Source organism: Protopterus annectens, chromosome 7.part0 (assembly GCF_019279795.1).
Source record: "Protopterus annectens isolate FY-2018-M chromosome 7.part0, PAN1.0, whole genome shotgun sequence".
Lineage (NCBI taxonomy): Eukaryota > Metazoa > Chordata > Ceratodontiformes > Protopteridae > Protopterus > Protopterus annectens.
This window is the reverse complement of record NC_056739.1, coordinates 887,735,898-887,757,231: the sequence shown is the minus strand read 5'-3', so window position 1 is coordinate 887,757,231 and position 21,334 is coordinate 887,735,898. Positions and strand designations below refer to the sequence as shown.

At 39.9% G+C, this 21,334-nt stretch overlaps 1 protein-coding gene across 1 annotated transcript in view; it reads right to left on the bottom strand.

Moving 5' to 3' along the window:
* SCAPER (S-phase cyclin A associated protein in the ER) overlaps positions 1-21,334 on the bottom strand; it is a gene marked incomplete in the record, with an annotated part of 4,815,867 nt that overhangs the window by 1,780,520 nt on the left and 3,014,013 nt on the right.

Here is a 21,334-nt window from a genome sequence, read left to right as displayed (position 1 = left end):
AGGGTTTTACATGCAAGGGATACATAGTTTGCAATCCTGACACTGCCTACTAGATATGAGTAGTGGTCACTATGTGCAGATATGGCTGCGCCAAGCTAGTAGCCCGAGTATGGCTGGATTTGGACGTTCAGGAATGGGGGTGGGTTGTGTGCTGTAGAGGGGATGATGGGTATTCAATTATGCATCCAGGTGTGTTGCAGTTGGATGGCTCAGTTCTGTCCAGACCATTATGCGGGTATTTGCCGGTGACGTTTCTGTACATGTGTATCGCACATTTTAATATTCATATGCTTGTGTGATTGTGCTCTACAGTATGGCCTTTCAGGTTGTATTGCAGATGTGTATATTTGTTCTTTGTGTTTCTTTCTGATTCACCCACTGCTCCCTCATACACCTCCAGTTCACCTATTGTGCATCCAACACAGTCTCGCCTTTGCGGATTATTACATTACCCATCCTCCCCACACCCACATTCCACACACTCCATCCATCCCTTCTTTGGTTGATGGCCCATGGCACGGTCAAGGGAACACATTGCATACACTACATATCTCTGGTACCTGTATGGTTGTGAGGACTACCCTAGCATTTTTCACCTTCCACATGCTGTACATCACGCACATAGGTACACGCAAATACTTATCTTTCATGACATGGTAGGTACACCCGGGTGATACCCGTTCATCTTTGACACATCCTGACAAGAACGGCTTGGACCACAAATGGGCAGATTTTGGCCAAATGCTCTAACCATTGGTAGGGTTGCCACCTTTTCATATGGCCAGGATGGGATATATTCCGGACACAAATCAGATTCTACAGGACAACACATACCCACGGTCAGTACAACGGATAGTACTTTTGTTTTATGCCCACATGTTAGCTTATTGTTGTAGCAGTTTATATGCTCCTTCTGTTTCGTTTACGTGCTTATTCTATTTCTTGTAACATGTGGTATGTTACATACGGAAATAACTATTGTATGTGAATATTACATGCAATGTGGGACATAATTATGTCATACAGTCGCAGGATATTTTACATTTATAATGGTTTTGGTATGGACACAACTGCCCAGATGTGTACTGTCCCTCACAATGTGGGACAGGTGGTAACCCTGACCATTGGGCTAGACTTAGCTATTGGCGGCACGCTAACAAGATGCATTTCACTTCCACTTGGTATAACTATTAACACTGCATTAGAATATGGGCACACGGTTTTAAATGTCATTTTGTTCGAGGGATGGAGACTCGATATTCGCTAATGTGCATTTGTGTTTGCTTCTTAATTTTGTGTTTGCAAGAACTGTCTTGCATGCTTTGATGCATGATTACTATTGCAGGCAGACTGTAATATTCAGCATTTTAGGTTACACGTCAACAGCCGACATTTCAACATGACAGCTTCGACACGCCCCATGCACTCACGCTCATTTCCTATGCATGTGGATGTGGCGGCAGCACGCCTTCATTAATATGCATATGGCGCTAATGCGCCATCTGCACACCGCACGTTCGGCGCAAGCCTAACGCCGGCCTTGCGCCGGGCTTCATGAATCCCGGGGAGGGAATAATCAGTAGGGCTAATAATAACAAAAGCGAAGAAAGCAATTACAAAAAAAAAAAAAGAAAACAAATTAGAAGAAGCAAGAGCCACTGATGGGAAATACATAAAAGGACAATAAAACAAATTGTAGAAGGAGAGAAGATATACGCACAGGAAAAATTAATGAAGAAATGCAGGAAGAAATGGGAAAGAAGGGTATAAATACATGACATCCAGAGACCAGAAAAGGAAGATGGAATAGGAAAGAGGAAGAAATAAGTTACATTATTAAAGAAAGATAATGACAGAAAAAGGAATTTCAAGAGCATATGAATCTAACGTAAGGAAAGATATGAGAGATAAACACAGGAAGAAGGGAACAGGATGCTCACATTATAATTTTTTTAGCATTTAAGTTTATTAAATACATTTTAAACGACCTTTCATATGTTAAAAGACAACAAGAACCAAAAGTGTGATTAAAGATAAGAAGAAAAAAGATTTGATTATTAAATGGCAACAACTGATGAATGTCTATGGTGGAATGTCTATGCTGTATATTTACAACATAGTCTTATTCGATTTCACAAATTTCACAAAAAAAAAAAAAAAAAAGTTTTTTCTTTGTATTTTAAGTTCTTGTATATTTGTATTTTCATTGGGATGTAACATTGTACTATGGAGCTTTTCTCACCGGGCCTCCACTAAAAACGGGCTCTCGGGCCCAGTGGACCTCCCCTGTCACCAACTGTAATAAAATATAAATAAAATAAGAGATGGAAAAACAAAAATTAAATCAAGAAGAGAAACTAGCAGTCATAGGTAGGGGGACTATATCAATGCATCATGCATGAAGGGAAAGATACACATTGACACATAATCTGTTGGAACAGACAAAATGTCTCTGATTATAGGGTTAACAGGTTTAATGTAATGCATATTTACAACATAGTCTTATCTGATTTCACAAAGCATATAATGTGTTAAATTATGATAAGGTCTAATGACTGACTGGATATCAAACTATGTACCTGTATTATTTTTGGTATTGTTTTGTACTGCTGAATAACAGAATAAAATTTATCATTGTTTAAAAAAGAAAAGAAACACAGAAAACGGGTGAAGGTTATAAAAAGGGCATGATGTATTTGGAGCTATATCAGCCAGTGGAACTGAATGAAATGGCATTTCTAGCTATGATTCATGTTAAAAGAACTCTTAACCCGTTGAAATGGCAGACATTTGTAAAAAGTAATGTACTCATTAAGCATAGAAACAACTACAGTTACAATGGCAAACAAGTGCTGTAGTCTGGAAATCTTCTCAATAATAATCTGAGGTCACAGACTTGCAATTTCATCATTTTGCCCACAACTGACCTCTGGATACCATATATAACTCCTTTATCAAAACTTTTGTTATTGCCACAGAAGAAGAAAAAATGCATAACAAGACTATCTGCCACTTTCGATACTACAGCACTTACAGTACTATGGAGTAACAGGTATATTTTCTAAGGCCAAGTACTACCTATAATCAAGCATGGGAAGGATAATTTCCTTACAGATTTGTTAGTGAATAAGTTAACAAAAAATGCTCCACTTTGACTGTCATTTTTTTCAATAAAAAAAGTTAGAAATTCTGCAGATTATGTTTATATTGGCAGTCTTCCATGAGTATGCACTTACAACTGTAAAGCTGAAAACAGCCCTGGTTGCCAGCTCCCACCCAAATCTGGTAATTAGGAATGATTAACAGTCATTACTTCTAAACACTTGCTCTTCAAATATTGGCAACTACATTTTCCCTGAGAGAGAGAGAGTGTGTGTGCGTGTGTGTGTGTGTGTGTCCATAGCAGAAACATCTGCAAAAGTTGTGTGTATACTTTGTAAAATGACATCAATTTTCAGTCTTATTTTTAGCAGAGTTCATATGATATCCTCAGCTGTTTGGTCAACAAACACTAGCCACTTGGATTCTGGTTTTACTAACAGACAAAATCATATATGTAATATTTTTTTCCAGGAAAACAACTTTCTATTCAATATATTCATTAATAATTTCCATAACTCCCTTACACATGGCACTGTGATCCAATATGCAGATGATTCAACAATCATCTGCACTGCTAAAACCCCTTCTGAGTTGCAACTACTAACACAAAAATGCCTTCACATCCACTGAAAAATGGACGTCATGCTATCACCTAGATCTCAACCCAAACAAGACGAAACTGATCCTATTCACTCCCAAAAAAACAGCCTCTCTAAATAGAACTGAATTTGCTAGCCACTCCCAAAATGATACCACCATTGAAGTAGTCTCTAGTACTTAACTACTAGGAGTCATTGCTGACGAAATCCTAATATTTGATCTCCACATACTCAATAACATCAAAAAAACACATCAGAAACTGGGCACCCTTTATAGACATAGCTATTACCTCAATAACACTGCTAAAAAGACTCCAGCCTCAGCTTTTCTACTTCCATCCATGTATATGGTGCCCCCATACTCACAAACATCTACTCATTGCTTAAAACAAAGTTCAACTCGTGTTACAATAAGGTTGCTAGATTTGCAACCAATGCTCGATCCTCATCACACCACTGTTCCTCACTACAACAACTAAACTGGCTAGAGCTACCACTCTATCTCAACTACCTACACTTAACTACTGCACATAAAATTATATATAAACCCACAGCATGTCTCTCGCTCTCCTCCTTACTATCACTGTACCAACCAAATAGACCTCTTAGATCAGAAAATAAAACACTGCTTAAGGTAGACAAACCCCACCTCCCAGCCGGTGAAATACTCTATTCCTTCACTGTTTCCAAACTTTGGAATACCTTCCCAACCACAATAACCATCATCACCTACCCTTCACTCTTTAAAAAATCTCTTAGACAACACCTCTCAACCTGCTGGTTATGTCCATGCCAAAAATAACCCTCTCACTTTCTTCCCCTACTGTTCCACTCCCACTTCACCCCTCCTCTATCCATTCAACTGGTCAATATGTAGGTCCTCTGCATGTTCTAATATCACAGTTAAATCAATGCCTAGCATTGTTTACTGCACTGCCTTCTAGCTATCTATGTAACTAACTATATGCCTGTATTTTTATGTATTTGCCTTCCAGCTATCTATGCAACTGTAACTAGCTTTCTATCTTTATTTTCATCTTCAACATGTTTAATGTCATGTGGAGCTTTTCACCCCAGGCCTCCACCGAAAATGGGCTCACATAGGCCCAGTGGGCCTTCCCAGTAAACAAATGCAACAAATAAATAAATAAATACTGGAACATAACTGTGATATTAGAACATAGTTTTCATTATGAGTGCCTTAAAACAACTTCATTTGGACAGTTTAATGCCATCTTTTAAGAGGATGTCTTCAGCAGTGCATGCTCTCAAAACTGCAGCAATACTAAATTATCTTTTAATAAATGGGATGGCAAGAAAAAACGCTAGTATATCAAAAATGGACTTCAGAAACATATGCTTTGTGAAATGGATAGGATTAAGTTCCTGAGCTTATGAGCCACATTAATATCAGTGGATTAAGACAAGTGTGAGTGTGGTTCAATTGCCAAAACTGCTGATGGATCAGTTTAGGCAGCTACAAAATGGACACCATAACTACTGCCATTATCCAAATGGCACATTAACTCTAACATGCCAACCCAATAAATACATTCATTTTCCTTAAATGCTTCAGTTATGTATCCCATGATGATATGATAAAACAAAAAAAATCAATATATAAATAACTTTACATGATTTCAGGCATAAAGTAGAAGTAAACAAATACACAGATAAAAACAATAACCAACAGTATTCCAAGTAATATGCCAAATAAAACATGCAGATGCAAACAAATTTATGATAGCATCAGTTCCATGAGAAACAGACAAGTTAATAGTGGACATTCTTAAACTTCCAAATAGTGTGAAATTTGTGAATGATGAGCGCAAATGTAAGATGACATCTATTCTTAGACCAGGCAAAGCATTTTTTCATGACAGTATAGCCAGAGGTGAAGAAACAGCAATAAAAATATAAAACAAATGGCCAAGGATAACGTTCATAAAGAAAAAAAAACAACTGCAGAGACAGATATGGAAAGTTAACTGAACAACCACATGTTCATTAAGGACAGACACATGAAGAGCAAAGAAAAACTGAAAAGTCAAAAGATGAATGGCTGATTACAGAAGCTAAGAAAGTAGACTACCCATAAAACAGCTCACAAAAACGAAGGGCAAAAAGACAAATAAAGGTTTCTGTAATGCATGTCATGAAACAGGTATGCAACTTGTGGCAGGATGAGAAATAATTACTATCAGGTTATAAATACTGAAAAACATAAGTAGCACAGTAAAGCTGAAAAAAGATTGGTGTAAGTGAAGAAAGGGACAAAGGTAGCATTAATTAGTGAAAAAAGATATACACAGAGATTTATTAATTAATAAAACATCAGTACATGCAAATAAAAGCAATGCAGAAAAAAAGACATTCAAATAAGTTCTAGTAGACCTAATAGCAAATGGGCTACCAAAAGTTAACTTTCAGGCATACTCAAACATGTTAAGAAATATCAATAACACTGCATGAATTAAAAGCATTCTGGGTAATGATATGCAAGTAGTGGATTGCATTCTTGGCCAGAATCAAAGCATGCAAGAGAACGACATTTTGAACAACATTTTAGCCATTATCAAAGACTGCAACAATACTAATGTTATGAACATTAAAAGTCTCCCTGTTAAAATCTCAAGATTTGCAGACCCGATCCAAAGAGACCAAAAAAATGCATCAAAAATAGAGGAGGAGAACAAATATTGAACATTACTCATCCTTTAAACTTATTTTTTGTAAGGGGTGGGATTCACAGCCCCTGAACTTATACATACAAATTCCAAGATTGCCATACCTTGAAGAAAAGGGAATATTCCCAGAAATGGCAGTCTCAAACTTAGTATATCTAAGTTGTTTTTTTCGGCTATTCAATCTCCACATTTCGGGATTTGGCAATGCAAGTCCAAAGATTTTAAACGATGCTACAATACTAACGTCATGAACTTCAAATATGCAAGGATTTTGTCTTTACGGGTGTTAAGGAAAGCTTCTTTAAATCGACCAAGTAACGGTTACGAAAATTTCTAAGCAAATGCAAAGGCACTAGAAACTTTAACTGTTAAAACAGGAAAGACACGTCCCACTTTGTGGTTGGCTCAGAGGGGTGCAAATCAGAAATTTTAACTACTACTTACACATGCATGAAGTGGCGTCCTGATCAGAGATTTTAATTTTTAAAATAATTGCACAAATATGTGGGTAAGTTAGTTAAAATGTACACCTCTAGATCTCTGAGAGATGCTCTGGAAACGAAACTTCATGAAATGATCTTATCCATCATATACAGGGCACTTGCTTAGCTTTACTCTGCAAAGATGTTTTCAGTAAAGATGCCTCTTCCCATGATGTTTGCTTATTTTTCCAGAAATAAAAAAAAAAAAATACCAGACAGCATGTCTCCTTCCGAAACCAAAAAATAATGGACTAAGAAGAAAAAACAAGTCATGCACCTACCATAACATTCCATTTGGGTTGTCCATCTTGCCATCCATTCTTTATGGATGGGTTCGGAACCGATCCTCGGTTCTGACTCGGCTGTTTTTACAAGCTCGAGGTCTTCAACTAGCTTGTGGCTTATTCCCTATCCTATGATGCTACAATGACTTCCCCAGCTCTTGTTTGCCTGCGTACTAACACTTTTATAGAATTCTCTACTGTCTATAAGACCTGAATAGGGTCAAAGCCAAGGAGGTGCCACTTATCAGGAAAAAACTCTTGGTCCACTAGAAGCCACAGGCTTGGAGGTTGGAGGGTGGGATGTAAGAATGAATGGCGAGATGGACAACTCACATGGAATGTTATGGTAGGTACAAAACTTCTTTATGTGAAATTGCCATTTCTCGCCTTCATTCTTTACTGATAGGACAGCGCCCCTAGCACCATTTTTCCTGGGTGGTTCACGGGAGTATATTCTTCAGCACAGTGGACCCAAAGGAGGCCCTGTCCCTGGAGGCCAAATCTACTTTGTAATGACTAATAAAGGTATGAGGCCTTGCCCAAGCTGCTGCACAAATGGTATCTACTGGCAACTTGGCACAAAATGCCAAAGAAGTGGAAACAGCCCTAGTAAAATGAGCTTTTATTTTGTTTGGTAGTTGTTTATTTACTGAATTATAGGTTAAGGAAATGCAGTCTGATAGCCATCTGGACAGGGTAGTTTTTGCTACTGATATACCTTTCTTGGCATATGAAAAGAACACAAACAGTTTCAAATTTTCTAAACTCTTTTGTTCTGTGTATATAGAAACATAATTGTCTATGAACATCAAGCTAGTGTAGCATATATTCTGCTTTACTGCCATACTTGGGGAAGAAAACTGGTAGATCTATAGACGGACTTAGGTTGGATTCTGAACATACTTTTGACAGGAAGGATGGGTATGTATGCAGAGATACTCTGTCCTTGTGAAACAATAGGTACGGGAGTTCGATAATGCCTGTACTTCCCACACCCTTCTAGCTGAAGTGATGGCCACTAAAAAGATAGTTTTCCACATCAAGAACTTCAATGCACATGATGATGCAGGTTCAAAGGGGGGAAGAATTATCCTGGCTAGAACAAAATTTAGGTTCCATGGTGGTAGTGGGGCTTTAATAGGTGGCCTCAAAAGATTAGTGCTCCTAAGAAAAGCTTTTGGCAGTCTGTGAGACATAATGTTTGGCCCATTATCCCCAAGGTGGAAATTTGAAATTGCTGCTAACTGGACTCTGATAGTAGCCGCTGCCAACCCTTCATTAAAAAGCTTTGTCAGGAACTCCAGAATAGAGGGAAGAGATGCCAAATAAGGATCAGTATGATTCTCTACAGCCCAAACTGCAAGTCTTTTCCATTTGCTAAGATATAATTTTCTAGTTGATGTCTTATGAGAAGATATCAAAATGTGTCATGCAGTGGGTGAAAGGTTTTGTAACCTGGCTATGTTTGGAATTGGAGCATCCAAGCTGTCAACTTGAGGGTTTGAAGGGATGGATGAGGAATTCCCGATGAATGAATCAGGAGATCCGGCACTGAGTCCAGGATCCAACGTTCCCCTCCTGAAGATGAGGCTGTAAGAAGCGGAACCAAATTTGATGAGGCCAGTAAAGGGCTATTAGAATTAAGGTCCTTCTGGAGAACTTTGGGTACTAAAGGAAAAGTGGGAAAGCTTAGAGGAGTCCCGGGAGCCAATCGTGCACTAGTACATCTCTTGAGGACTTCCCCGGAGGGGGAATCACAGCAAAGTAGTTGCTGCATTTCATGTTTGTGGATGTGGCAAAGAGATAGGGTTACCACCTGTCCCACTTTGCGAGGGACAGTCCCTCTTTGGGCAGTTGTGTCCTGCAAAAAAAAAAAATTAAAAAATGGCAAATGTCCTGAGATTTTGGGACAATTTTTTTTTTTTTATTTTTGTAAATAGTGCAATAAAACAGTATTTCTGTTGAAACAAACACCTAAATATTATAAGAAACAGAATAAGCAATTAAATGCTACAAGAATAAGTTTTAGTTAAAAAAAAAAATTGGTTCTGTACTGTACTACTGGCAGTATGTATTTGGGCCTGCAAATCTCACGCTTGTACCAAATGTCCCCCACTTTGGGCATTTGAAAGGTGGCAACCCTACAAAGAGATCACCGCAAGACTGGCCCTATTTTCAGAAAATCACTTCTGCTACTTCTTGTTTGAAGGACCAGTCGTGAGGCATCAGTATTTCTCTGCCAAGTTTGTCCGTAACCACAATGTCACTTGTCATCTGTTGTCTTCACAAATGACCTAATATAAAAGTAGCACAGTGCAATGGCAGAACTGCACTGGCTTCAAAACATTCTATGCAGTAAGGCATAAGCACAATATAGAGCTTTTATGGTCAGGTTCTCCAAGGTATTTTTGTCACGAACAATACCCTCCTTCAGAAAAAACGCTTTTGTTCGTCAGTGTTACTAAATCCATAAATTAAACCTCTGAAGGGGTCTGCCTGTGGATTCCCAAAATTTAGTAAAACCCTTAGAAGACTAAAAAGCTCCAATTTCCTTTCCTAATACGCAGACAAGAAAGTCTATGAAAAATACAAACAGCTAACAGTCCAAGAAAGAAAAGACCAACTCTGCAAGAAGTTGTGACTACTCTGCAACAGTACATCATACAGCAGATGACTAAGTAAAACAATAAGATCCTGAAACAGAATTGCCTGAACTTCCAAGGAGACAAAAAGAAACTCTGACAGGTAAGATGATGGTAAAATGCAGATATAGATCATACAAGTTTACACCACCAAAACAGTGTTCTTGGCAACAGGGGCAAACTCAAGTCTGTAGGATCATGAAAACTGCTAAAGAATGTAGTAATCAAACCTATATATTTTTAATATTTTACTGCACTTCAAGCATGACAAAATATTTATATCACAAACTTGTAGTGGAGGGGAACCTTGCTGTTTGAATGCATTTTGTACAATTTAACTTACATGACTACTTCCTTAACTACAAGTAGAAAAACCTTCTACCTTGCCCAACTACTTACTAAAGGCATATTCTCCAAATCCAAGGAAGTTACTGTACCCCCCCCCATCCCATTTACTACTATTTTTTTTCCACTGATCTGGAGCCCATCATCATAATACCATGTATTAGTGTGGTTTAGATTCTCTTAAAGGACAATAGTAGAGTTAAAGATAGAACCAAGTTTGTACTCATCAAAGTCCATCAGATATAAACCACTGATATCTGCCTGGAAATTCATGAAATATACAATGAAGAGGATGGGGCTCAGTATACAGCTCTGTGGAACAACACTGGCCAAATCCCCAAAATCTCCAGCTGATCTGCTTCACACGCTCTCCACTTTTCTCTACTTCTCTATTTTGAACTTATACATTTCCTCAAGGACATACTACCTTATGCTATGTATGCATTTTACAATTTATTTCCAATGTAACTGCTGATATACTGTGTCATGTAACTGTATATTTCTAATACTCAATGTTTCTTTTATATACCCTGTGACTGAAACTGGTCAGTTGTGATCAACACTCTATCCCTGTAAACAAATTCAAAACAAACAAAAATAACTCACTTGGAGTGAAGTGTGCCATCAACTCTCAGGTTCTGTCCAAGATCCAGTTAGTTGTCCAGTGAGTTACTTTTTCATTCTTCTTCTTTAGAATGATGATCTTCTTACAAATGGTTGACAGGCGTGTGAGATAGACAATCCCTGAGTAGGAGAATATACCCTTTTCCCCAGGGATTATGTGATGTTAGAATATATAATTAGCATGGGGGGGGGGCTTGTCCCCCTGGAAAAAAATGATGCTTTATTTACCCCCCCTCCCCAAGTTTTGCATGTGCCAAGAATTAATTCTTGGTGCATGCATAGTAGTGAGTCGACATGCATAATGTTGACCAATTTGAGTCCACATTACTCATTTTGACAAAAGTAGCATTCAATCAGGTTAAATATATCCATATAATATATATGTGTGTATATATATATATATATATATATATATATATATATATATATACACACACACACACACACATATATATACATATATATATATATATATATATATATATATATATATATATATATATATACACACACACACACTCTCACACACATATATATGTATGTGTATGTACTTCAGATGTAAAATATATCTTCCAACAATAATAATATATCCTACAAGAACTATGAAACATTACACAGGGGAACTATTTTACATCAAAAATATAATAAATATACATATACACTAAAACAAACAAACCAATTTAACATATTGGCCATTTTCTAAGTGAAATAGTGCCTCCAGGATGGGCATTGCAGGGGAAATAACACTTACTCTGTTGTGAATTGTTATTTGCAAGGAACTAATGTGCATATTTCTTGTTGGTTGTGCATGCTCATCAGTTAATAGATGGGTAGTTGACATCTCCCATGATGATTATATTATGCTCAATAGTTACAGACCCAGGCTGGATAAGGAAGGCATCACAGATAACGGGAGGCATAGAAGGAGGTTCTACTGTTCGTAGTAATATAAAAATTAGACCTGCTTATTCTCACCCAGACATCTAGGATTTGGGGGTTATAACTATGATGATTTTAACGTGCATTAATGAGTCTTTAGATGAATGCAGATACACCCCCCTCACCAGCCAGGGGGTCTGAACCCAGCTAAAAAATGAGTAGTCTTGCTGCATTTTCAGAAATTGTACCAATACATATGTACTTAAGGTCAGGCATGTTCTTTCTTTAATTTACATTTGTTGACCATGATATGTGTTAAAGTGTGGATGCCCAGAGGGGAGAGGTAGAAGCTATCCATGGCAAAGCAAGCAGGATTGCCCATCACCTCTCATTCTGACACACACAGGGTCCCACAAAATAACACCAATTACTAAGTCAGTTATTAAATTAATTATCTTCTGCTGGAATTGCAGTGTCATTCTCAGTGAAGGCAAGATGCTGCTCAAGACCATCTTCTTTCCAGTTTTGGTCATGTATACTGAGAACTTAACCATGTCTCTCACTCTTCCCTATCAAAGATCATTCACCCCCCGCTTTGGGTCACAGATGGATCATATACAAACTTGGGATAAATGGATCTACGGGCCCTAGCGACATCATGAATCTTAGCTCCTCAAAGACTATCACTGTTATCCTTGCTCAGCCAGATGACTGGCATTTCAGTGCGTCTGACAGCTGAGTCTTCGATATCCAAGACACTGCAATGGGTGGCAACATGGTCTGGTAGCCTTTAAGGCTTAGGCACTCAACTCTGATTACCTGTTTGCGGAAAAGACAGCAAATGCAGGTATATGTCACCAGTAAGAAAGACATTGTCGTGGGTGGAAACATTATCTGATAGACTTAAGGGATTAAGCATGGAGGTCTGGAGACCCATATTTGTGGGGGGAGTTCCTGCAAGTACACATATAGCAAATAATGCGTGGGCATGTGGCTGAGGTCTCAGTCTATCTGTGAGGCTTAGGAAGGGATTTCTTCTGCACCACAGCATGTTAAAGCTGGATTTCAGTGGGGGATGGAAATTAGCTGTGATTTAAAAACAGTGATTTGTGAAAGGCTAGCCTCTATCCTAGAAAAATATTTACACCTCACAGGTACATTCTGTATTTGGTGGAATTAAGGGGGTGGCAGTGAGCATACAGCAGCTGCTACACTGCCTCAGAGTTACTAGTGTTGTCAGACTATTAACACACAATGTGGCTCCATTACAGCAGAGATCTCAGACACAGGCCAGAGTTAGAAGGCAGGAAAGATGTATATCATACTGCAATTTTATGCAAGACAGATTTATAACACTCTAAACTAGTGCAACACAAGTTGAAGATTGTGCTACGGAATGCAACATACAAGGAGGGGCCCACAAAGAGCTGTCAGGATACAATACAGATATAATAATAATAATAATAACACTATTACTTCTCTCTGAATAATGGCAACCCTCAGAAATGACTACAATATTTAGCTGTAGATGTGATGAGTTGTAATCCAAAAATATCTTATTTACAAATGAGTCTTCATGACATTTTCATGGCACATATGCATTTGCAAGATTTTTTGCAAGAATTTGCCAGACCATGTTAGCCCCACAGTATCATACATGTACAGTACATTTTTCTAATTACAAAAGAAGAAAATAATTGTCTACCTTTTCTGTTATCTTCTGTGCAGGTTTGATGGTTAAAAATATAAGCCTCTTTCCTAAACACTATCTTTCGATCATGCTTTCTACAAACAAATTTCATGGCATTAAACATAATTCAATGTTTCATTAAAAAAATGTAAGAGCCTGGACCAGTCAAGACAGCCTCAATTACACTGTGTTGTGAATGAGTGACATTGCTGTTGAGACTAGAAACCATATACCAGCATGCATATGTTGAAAACAGATCTATTACCACCTGTAACATGATGTTCTATAACAATATAATAACAGCTATGAAATAAAAATTGTGCTGTGATGTAATTTATATAAACTTAACTTCAGCATTTGACAGGGTCATACACAAAACACTGATCAATAAATTAGTACAACTAGGTATTGGTGTACTCTTGATAAGATGGATAGCTGCATGGCTTACAAATAGGACATAGCAAGTATCATACAGCAACTGGACAAGTGAAATCCTTGGTTACAGTCAGGGAGTCCCACAGGGCTCTGTCCTAGGCCCTTACTTGTTTAGATTGTATCTTTCAGACCATACTTTTTCATCCAAGGTATTCTACAGTCTATACTCAGATGACCTGAAACTTCCGCGGTGGTGCAGCGGTAGCATTGTTGCCTCACAGCAAGAGGTTCTCCCGTTTGATTCTCGGCTTGGGTTGGGAGTGCCTTCTGTGTGGAGTCTGCATGGCCTCCCCGTGGTCGAGTGGACGTTCGAAAGACATGCGTTGAATGGGCGTGCCTTCGTTGAAGGTTGGGCTGGCAACTCGATACCATAAAAACTAACTGCCAATTATTAGCGGACAGGAGTTCCGCTGTGGTGACCCCTAATTGGGAAAAGCCAAAAGACGAACAAATACTCAGATGACCTGAAATTGGGTAAACTGATTACAAGTGTTACAGATAAGGCATGCCTGCTAAATAACTTGACCATTTCGGCACAGGAGAATAATATGCTGATAAACATATCAAAAACTAAGCATATGAGATTTGGGAGACAAACTGAAAGGTGAATATTTAATACAGCACACAGTGATTGAAACTGTAGACTCATTTAAGGACCTGGGTATATGGGTAGATTCAGCTGTGAGCTTTTCTAATCATATCAACCAATTGGTTAAGAATAGTTATAGAACTATAGGTTGTATAAAAAGATTTATAAAGTCTAGGAAATTAAAAATAATGAAGTTGTTGTTTGTTAGTTACATTAGGCCCAAACTTGAGTATGGAACAACATTATGGAAACCCTATAAGAAGACAAGCATGAGTGAACTAGAAAGAGTACAGCAGAAATATACCAAGGGGATCCATGGATGTGAAAATCTAAGTTATTATGAAAGACTAAAATATCTGAACTTATACAGCGTTTCTTACAGATATATAAGAGGTGATCTTATTCAGGTATATAAGGGCATTTAGGGACAACTACCTCTGGGAATGTTTGGGGTTATCAAAAAGTGCTAGAGAATCATCAGACAACCTGTAAAGAAGATTCTATAGGAATGAGAAGTGTACTAATTGCTTCTCTGACAGAGTAGCTGATGCATGGAACAGACTACCAAATTATATTAAAGCAAGCACTAGTTTAGATATTTTAAGAACAGCCTGGACAGTTATTATGGGAACAAGTGTGTTGGTATATTGGCAAGCTAGAAGGGCATTTTTGCCCATGCTTGAAATATTTGTATGCGTGTATGTATTCAGTAGAATAAGAGTTCTTTAATTTTAAATAAATAATTGAGGTGAATGACTCAGCCCAAAATGATCTACAAATCACTTGTACATCATCCTACAAAGAAGGGATGACATGTCCCAGGTGGCCTTGCCTAAAAACGTGCATCTCCAACAAGAACAGCAGGTAATAATACAAGTCTTAAAATGTCTAGCAAAATTATTAAAGGAGTGCAAAATCTTCCATTTTCACAGCATAAGCAATAAAGGCATTGCTACACAAACTGGACACCTCACAGCATGAACACTATTGATGCTTTAGCTAAACATCTGTGGAACCTGAGCACATGCGTATTTTCTTTCTTTAAAGGATTACAATTAGTCCACCAATGCATACATGGACGGATTAATTATTACAACAGACTTTTGCAGACAGAAGCTACATGGCAGTGTATACTTCAATTCATCAGTTGGAGTTTATTAAATACAAAATTCTCAAATAAGCCTATGTCGAGAACTGGATCCGTGGTAGAGAGGGCTAAAGCCCAGACAACCTATGTTCTACTAGAGGAATGATCAGTGGAGGAACCTGGCAGGGGATTATGGGTGTGACAGGTTGGCATACGTTCACCCATCCTTGATGGAGGGAAGTAGATTGGCTCACTGCACTGAAAACATGTTCAGGAATGCAGGTGTATCCCCAGGGCATGAAAAGCTAGTGTGCCACTGTACAAGTGGTGGATAACCTGGCAGGAAGTTTGCGTGTGAGAGGAAATGTGGGTGCAATTCCCACAGCAGTTATAGTGGAGCTTCCAAGGTTAACATGGGGAGTTGGCTGCAGGACAGCCCACAGGATCTACAGAATGGCCCTCTTCCTACCTGCCTCTTGTTGCCACTGAGAAATTAATGGTCTAGAGGGTTTCCACATCAAAAGAAAGAATGGGTCAACTAAGTGAAGGAAGAGGAGTCACTGGGATGATCTTGTGGACTAAAAAAAACAACAACTAAGCCTATGTCAAAACTGAGCGGCAAGAGGAAATTAAAACAACTTCAGAAATTAATTGAAAATGTTATAAAAATGTCACCTGAGCGGAATAAATGCTCCAACTATAACAGCCAAATACAATAATCAATAGTAAGCAAGAGTTAGTAGGAGCAAACCACAGTAGATACAACACCAGTTCATATGTCAAGTCCCCAGAACTTCAAGAGTCCTAACTTCACAAACGATAAGAACCACGACTCATTCAGTTCACGAACCTTTCTTTAATAAAAGCAAAAGTTGAGTGCAAATATCAGTACAGGTTAGCGCTTTCACCTTACGGCTTCTTCAGACCTATTAAACTCTCCAAACCTCACACAATTTATATCTAAAAAAGCGCGAAAATATCATTCATTCTTAAAGTGCCAGTGCTAACAAAAGAAACTTAAGCAATTCCTTACAAAATCTCATATCACCAAACCATAAAGCTAAAACAAATGCACTTAATAAAACAACTTTACATATATCTACTGTGGTTTGCTCCTACTAACTCTTGCCTACTATCGATAATTGAAAATGTTATTTCACCAGTAATTTGGTTGGCTAATTAAGTACTTAAGTATGTGCCAGTTTTCCACTTTTCCACAAAATAACCTGATGAAGAAATAGTCAGTTCACCTTGTTTTATGAGGAATAAATGGTCCGGATGGCCAAGAGAAGTGTTGATGGTCATCAGCAGCAGTGGCAACAAGCTCCAAAAATGCTATAATAATGCAGCACTGAGTTTTGAAATTAGCTGTAAACAAAACAATGGAATACTGGCTTTGGGAACTGCAATTTTGGGCTTTAAAACCACAATAGGGAAACTGTCTTTCAATTTTCACAGGCACCCTTAGTTAACTCTTTCAGAGGCAATCTCAGTCTACTAAATAAAATAGGTTTATAGAATCTAAGACAAGACTTGCTGAACATTCATATTTTAGCTTAAAAGCAATGTATTATGCCAGCTTTTTTTTTTCTTAAAACAGAATTTAAGGAAATCACTTAAAGAATTACTGTTTACTGTGGTGGTGGTGGTGGTGCTGCGGTAGCGTTGTCGCGTCACAGTAAAACGTTGTCCTGTTCGATTCTCAGCTAGAGCATCTTCTGTGTGGAGACATGCGTGAATGGGTGTACCTTCATTGAAGGTTGTACGTCAGGGCTGGCAACTCAGCATGTAAAAATCTACTGTCAATCATTAGCAGACTGGAGTTCAGCTGTGGCGACCCCTAACTGGGAAAAGCCAAAAGACACAACAACAACAACAACTTAAAGAATTACTGTTTAAGCACAGTCTTTCTGCTTGTGTTTTACTTACACAGGTGCAAAAGTTATATTATCACTTTGTTTTATTAGCAGTGAAGGACAACACAATACCAGCTACATGCCATTATGATCTTGTCCTGATAAGTAATACTGACACACACGCACCATTAGAAAAAACAGAACTGTTTTAGGATCCTACACTTCAGACCTTTTGTCTTCAAACTCCAGCGACTGGGATTCTCTTTGTGAGTTTTTGTCATTCTGCTGGAAACTGGACCATAAAACTTGTGTTCCATATATGAAGGACTAAAATCTCAAAATAAAGACTCTAGAAGCTCATCTAACACCATGGACTCAAAGAGCACTCCCAAGGAAGCAGGAGGAAATGATGAAAATACCATTCAGTGTCCATTGAACTACACATTCACTTATCAATAAACAATATGAGCCATTAAAATGCCCAGAAAAAGAGGAGCAAGATCAAATATGAACAAGAAGTTATGTACTCACCATAACGTTCGATGTATGTACTCCATCTCGCCTCACATTCTTACTCGCGGGTTCGGAGCCGAATATCGGCTCCGATTTGGCCAACTTTTATTTACTAGCTCGAAGTCTCTCATTTTCTGGGCCAAGCAGGTATCCCATGCTGCACTGCTCCATAACCCCAGATCTAATTTGCTGCAAATTCAACAATCACACCTCATGCATAACAACAATCCAATAAGGTAGAACGCTATCAAGGAGAATAAGAAAAAACAAACTACCATTGAAGGGTACTCTAGCACCAATCCCAACCTCCAGATCCTCCAGGAAGGGGGTAGGTGGGAGGGTACGTAAGAATGTGAGGTGAGATGGACCTACATACATCGAACGTTATGGTGAGTACATAACTTCTTGATGTTATGTAGTCCAATCTCGCCTACATTCTTACTCGCGGGACAGCATCCCCAGAACCTCTATCCTGGGAGGCTCAAAGGAAGATACTCCTGAGGACTGTGGAACCAAAGGAAGCCCGGCCCCTAGAAGCCATGTCCAGTTTGTAATGAGTAATAAAGGTGTGTGGGGAAGCCCACATGGCTGCAGCACAAATATCATCCAAAGATAGTCTGGCATGGTATGCCATAGATGCAGAAACAGCCCTAGTAGAGTGAGCCTTGACGGGGAACGGTAGATTTTTCCCCGCTGAAGAATAAATAAAGGAAATACAATTCGAAATCCATCTGGAAATGGTAACCTTGGAAATAGGGGAACCCACTCTATTTTCTGAAAAGGAAAAAACAATTGGTCAGATTTTCGTAAGTGTTTGGTCCTGTGTAGATAGAATCGTAATTGTCTGTGTACATCCAGTTGACGAAATCTAAACTCTGCCTTGTTCGAGAATTGAGGGAAGAACACTGGCAGCTCAATAGACTGATTGAGATTCACAATAGATGTTACTTTGGGAAGGAAGGACGGATTAGGTCTAAGAGAAACTCTGTCTTTATGAAAAATTAAATACGGGGGTTTGATGGAGAGAGCTTGAATCTCTGACACCCGTCTGGCTGATGTGATGGCTATTAGAAAGGCTGTCTTCCAGGACAAAAACTTTAATTCACAGGTGGCAGCCGGCCCGAAAGGTGGGGAAGTAAGGGCTTGCAAGAAAAATTTTAGATCCCAGGGCATGATAGGTTCTGACACAGGAGGCCGGAGTAATAAGGTGCCCTTTAGAAAGGCCTTACAGAGTTTATGAGCTATAAAAGAAGGCTCATAGGAGGTATGAAAGTTTGAAATAGCCGCCAGCTGGACTTTAATGGTAGCGGGCGCAGAGCCCTGCTGAAAGAGCATGGACAAGAAATCCAAAACAGCAGCAATTGGGGCTGTGTAAGGGTCAATTCCTTGGGCATGAGCCTAAATAGAGAATCTCTCCCATTTGCTGGAATAAATCTTCCTAGTCGAAGACTTATGAGAAGAGGATAAAATGTGCACCACCTCAGGTGAAAAACGATGAAGTCTGACTAATGATGGAAGTGGAGTAGCCAGGCTGTCAACCTGAGGGTCCGCAGGGAGGGATGGAACTGTCCCGACATGTGTGTCAGTAGGTCTGGTACTGGGTCCAGAATTCAAGGACTGTCCACAGCGAATGGATGGAGAAAGGAGAACCAGACCTGGTGAGGCCAGTGTGGGGCAATTAGAATCATCTTGCTTCCCAAGGATATGGCTTTCTGAATCACTCTTGGTAACAGAGGAAACAGAGGGAAAGCAATAGAGCAGACCGGAGGGCCAATCGTGGACTAGAGCGTCCCTGAGTGACTCCCCCTAGGGGGGGGATCAGGGTGAAGTAGTTGCTGCATTTGGCATTGAGGGGATTGGCAAAAAGATCGCAGCAAGGCTGACCCCACCTGCTGAAAATCTGTTCCGCAACTAGACGGTTCAGGGACCACTCGTAAGGCACCAGAATAGCTCTGCTCAGCCTGTCTGCTATCACATTGGCCTTCCCTGGAATGTGAGTTGCCACTAGAAAATGTTGGGAAGACACTGCCCACTGCCACACTCACATGGCCTCTCTGCACAGGGGGTAAAATCTGGTTCCTCCTTGTTTGTTTAGATAACACGCAACAGACATGTTGTCCGAGTGTATTGCAATCATCCCCAGAGGAAGAGAGCTCTGAAGTGCCCGCAACGCCAGTAACACCGCTCTCATCTCCAAGACATTGATGTGCAGATGTATCTCGTGATCTTGTCACGTGCCTTGGACTGTCCTGCCAAGATAATGCCCCCCACCCCATCTGGGAGGCATCCGTGGTCACCGTGGTGACAGGTGACGGAGGAACAAACGGTTTCCCCTCGTCCAGATTGGTGGAGCACAGCCACCAACCAAGATCCTCTTTGCATCTGTCCGTGAGTAGGATCTGGTGGGAAAGGGGGAGTTTTTGGAGAAACCATTGGGCAAAGAGAAGCCATTGAAAAAGCCTCATGTGTAATGCCGCTAGAGGCACTAACATAATGGTAGCTGCCATGGTTCCCATAAGCTGAAGAACCCATCTCGCCTGTACTTTCCTGGGGGGTAATAAAGCGTGAACCTGACTTTGTAATACTCTGATCCTGTCGTGTGGCAAGAAGGCCTGCATTTGAACGGTGTCTAGCTCTCCGCCTATAAACGTGACATGCTGTGAGGGCAGCAAGGCAGATTATTCCCAGTTCAATGTTGACAGAGGGTAATGGTAGCGTCCCTGGCTCGGATGAGTAGATGCCTGGAGGGGGCGGTGAGGAGCCAGTTGTCCAGGTAGGGAAACACTTGGAATCCTTGACGTCTCAGGTGAGCTGTCACCACCGCCAAACACTTGGTGAAAACCCTGGGGGCTGTGGTGAAACCAAAGGGCAGGGCACGAAATTGAAAATGACTGGCTCCCAGCCGGAAGCGTAGGTGACTCCTGGATGCCCTGTCCATTTTGATATGATAGTAAGCATCCTTGAGGTCGATGGAGCACATCCATCCTTCTTTTTCCAGCAACGGAAAAATGGACTGAAGGGTGACCATTCGGAACTTGGACTTCAGAATGTAGTGGTTTAATCTGCTGAGATCTAGAATGGTTCTCAGGTCCCCTGTTCTTTTCAGCACCAAAAAGAGTCTTGAGTAAGTCCCTAATCCGATTTTGTCTGAGGGGACAGGTTGGATGACTCCCTTCTTTAGCAGCTTTGAAACCTCTAATGCTGTGTGATCCCTTTGACTGGGTGGAACGTCCGGGATTCTCCTGACTGGAGGGGGGGTCTGACGAAAAGGGGATGGCATAACCTCCGGAAACTATTCATAATACCCATCGATCCTGGGTGATGCTTTCCCAGGCTTCCGGGTACAATGATATGCAGCCCCCGACTGGCTCCGGAATAGCACAGTAGGGCAACACATCAGGAACGATGGTAGGAAGAACTGTGAAAGGAATCACGGTCTCCCGAGTTGCGGGGGCCTCCTCTGCCTCTAGGGCAGCATCTTCCAGAATAACCTCCCTCTCCTCTGCCTCTGGAGGGGGAT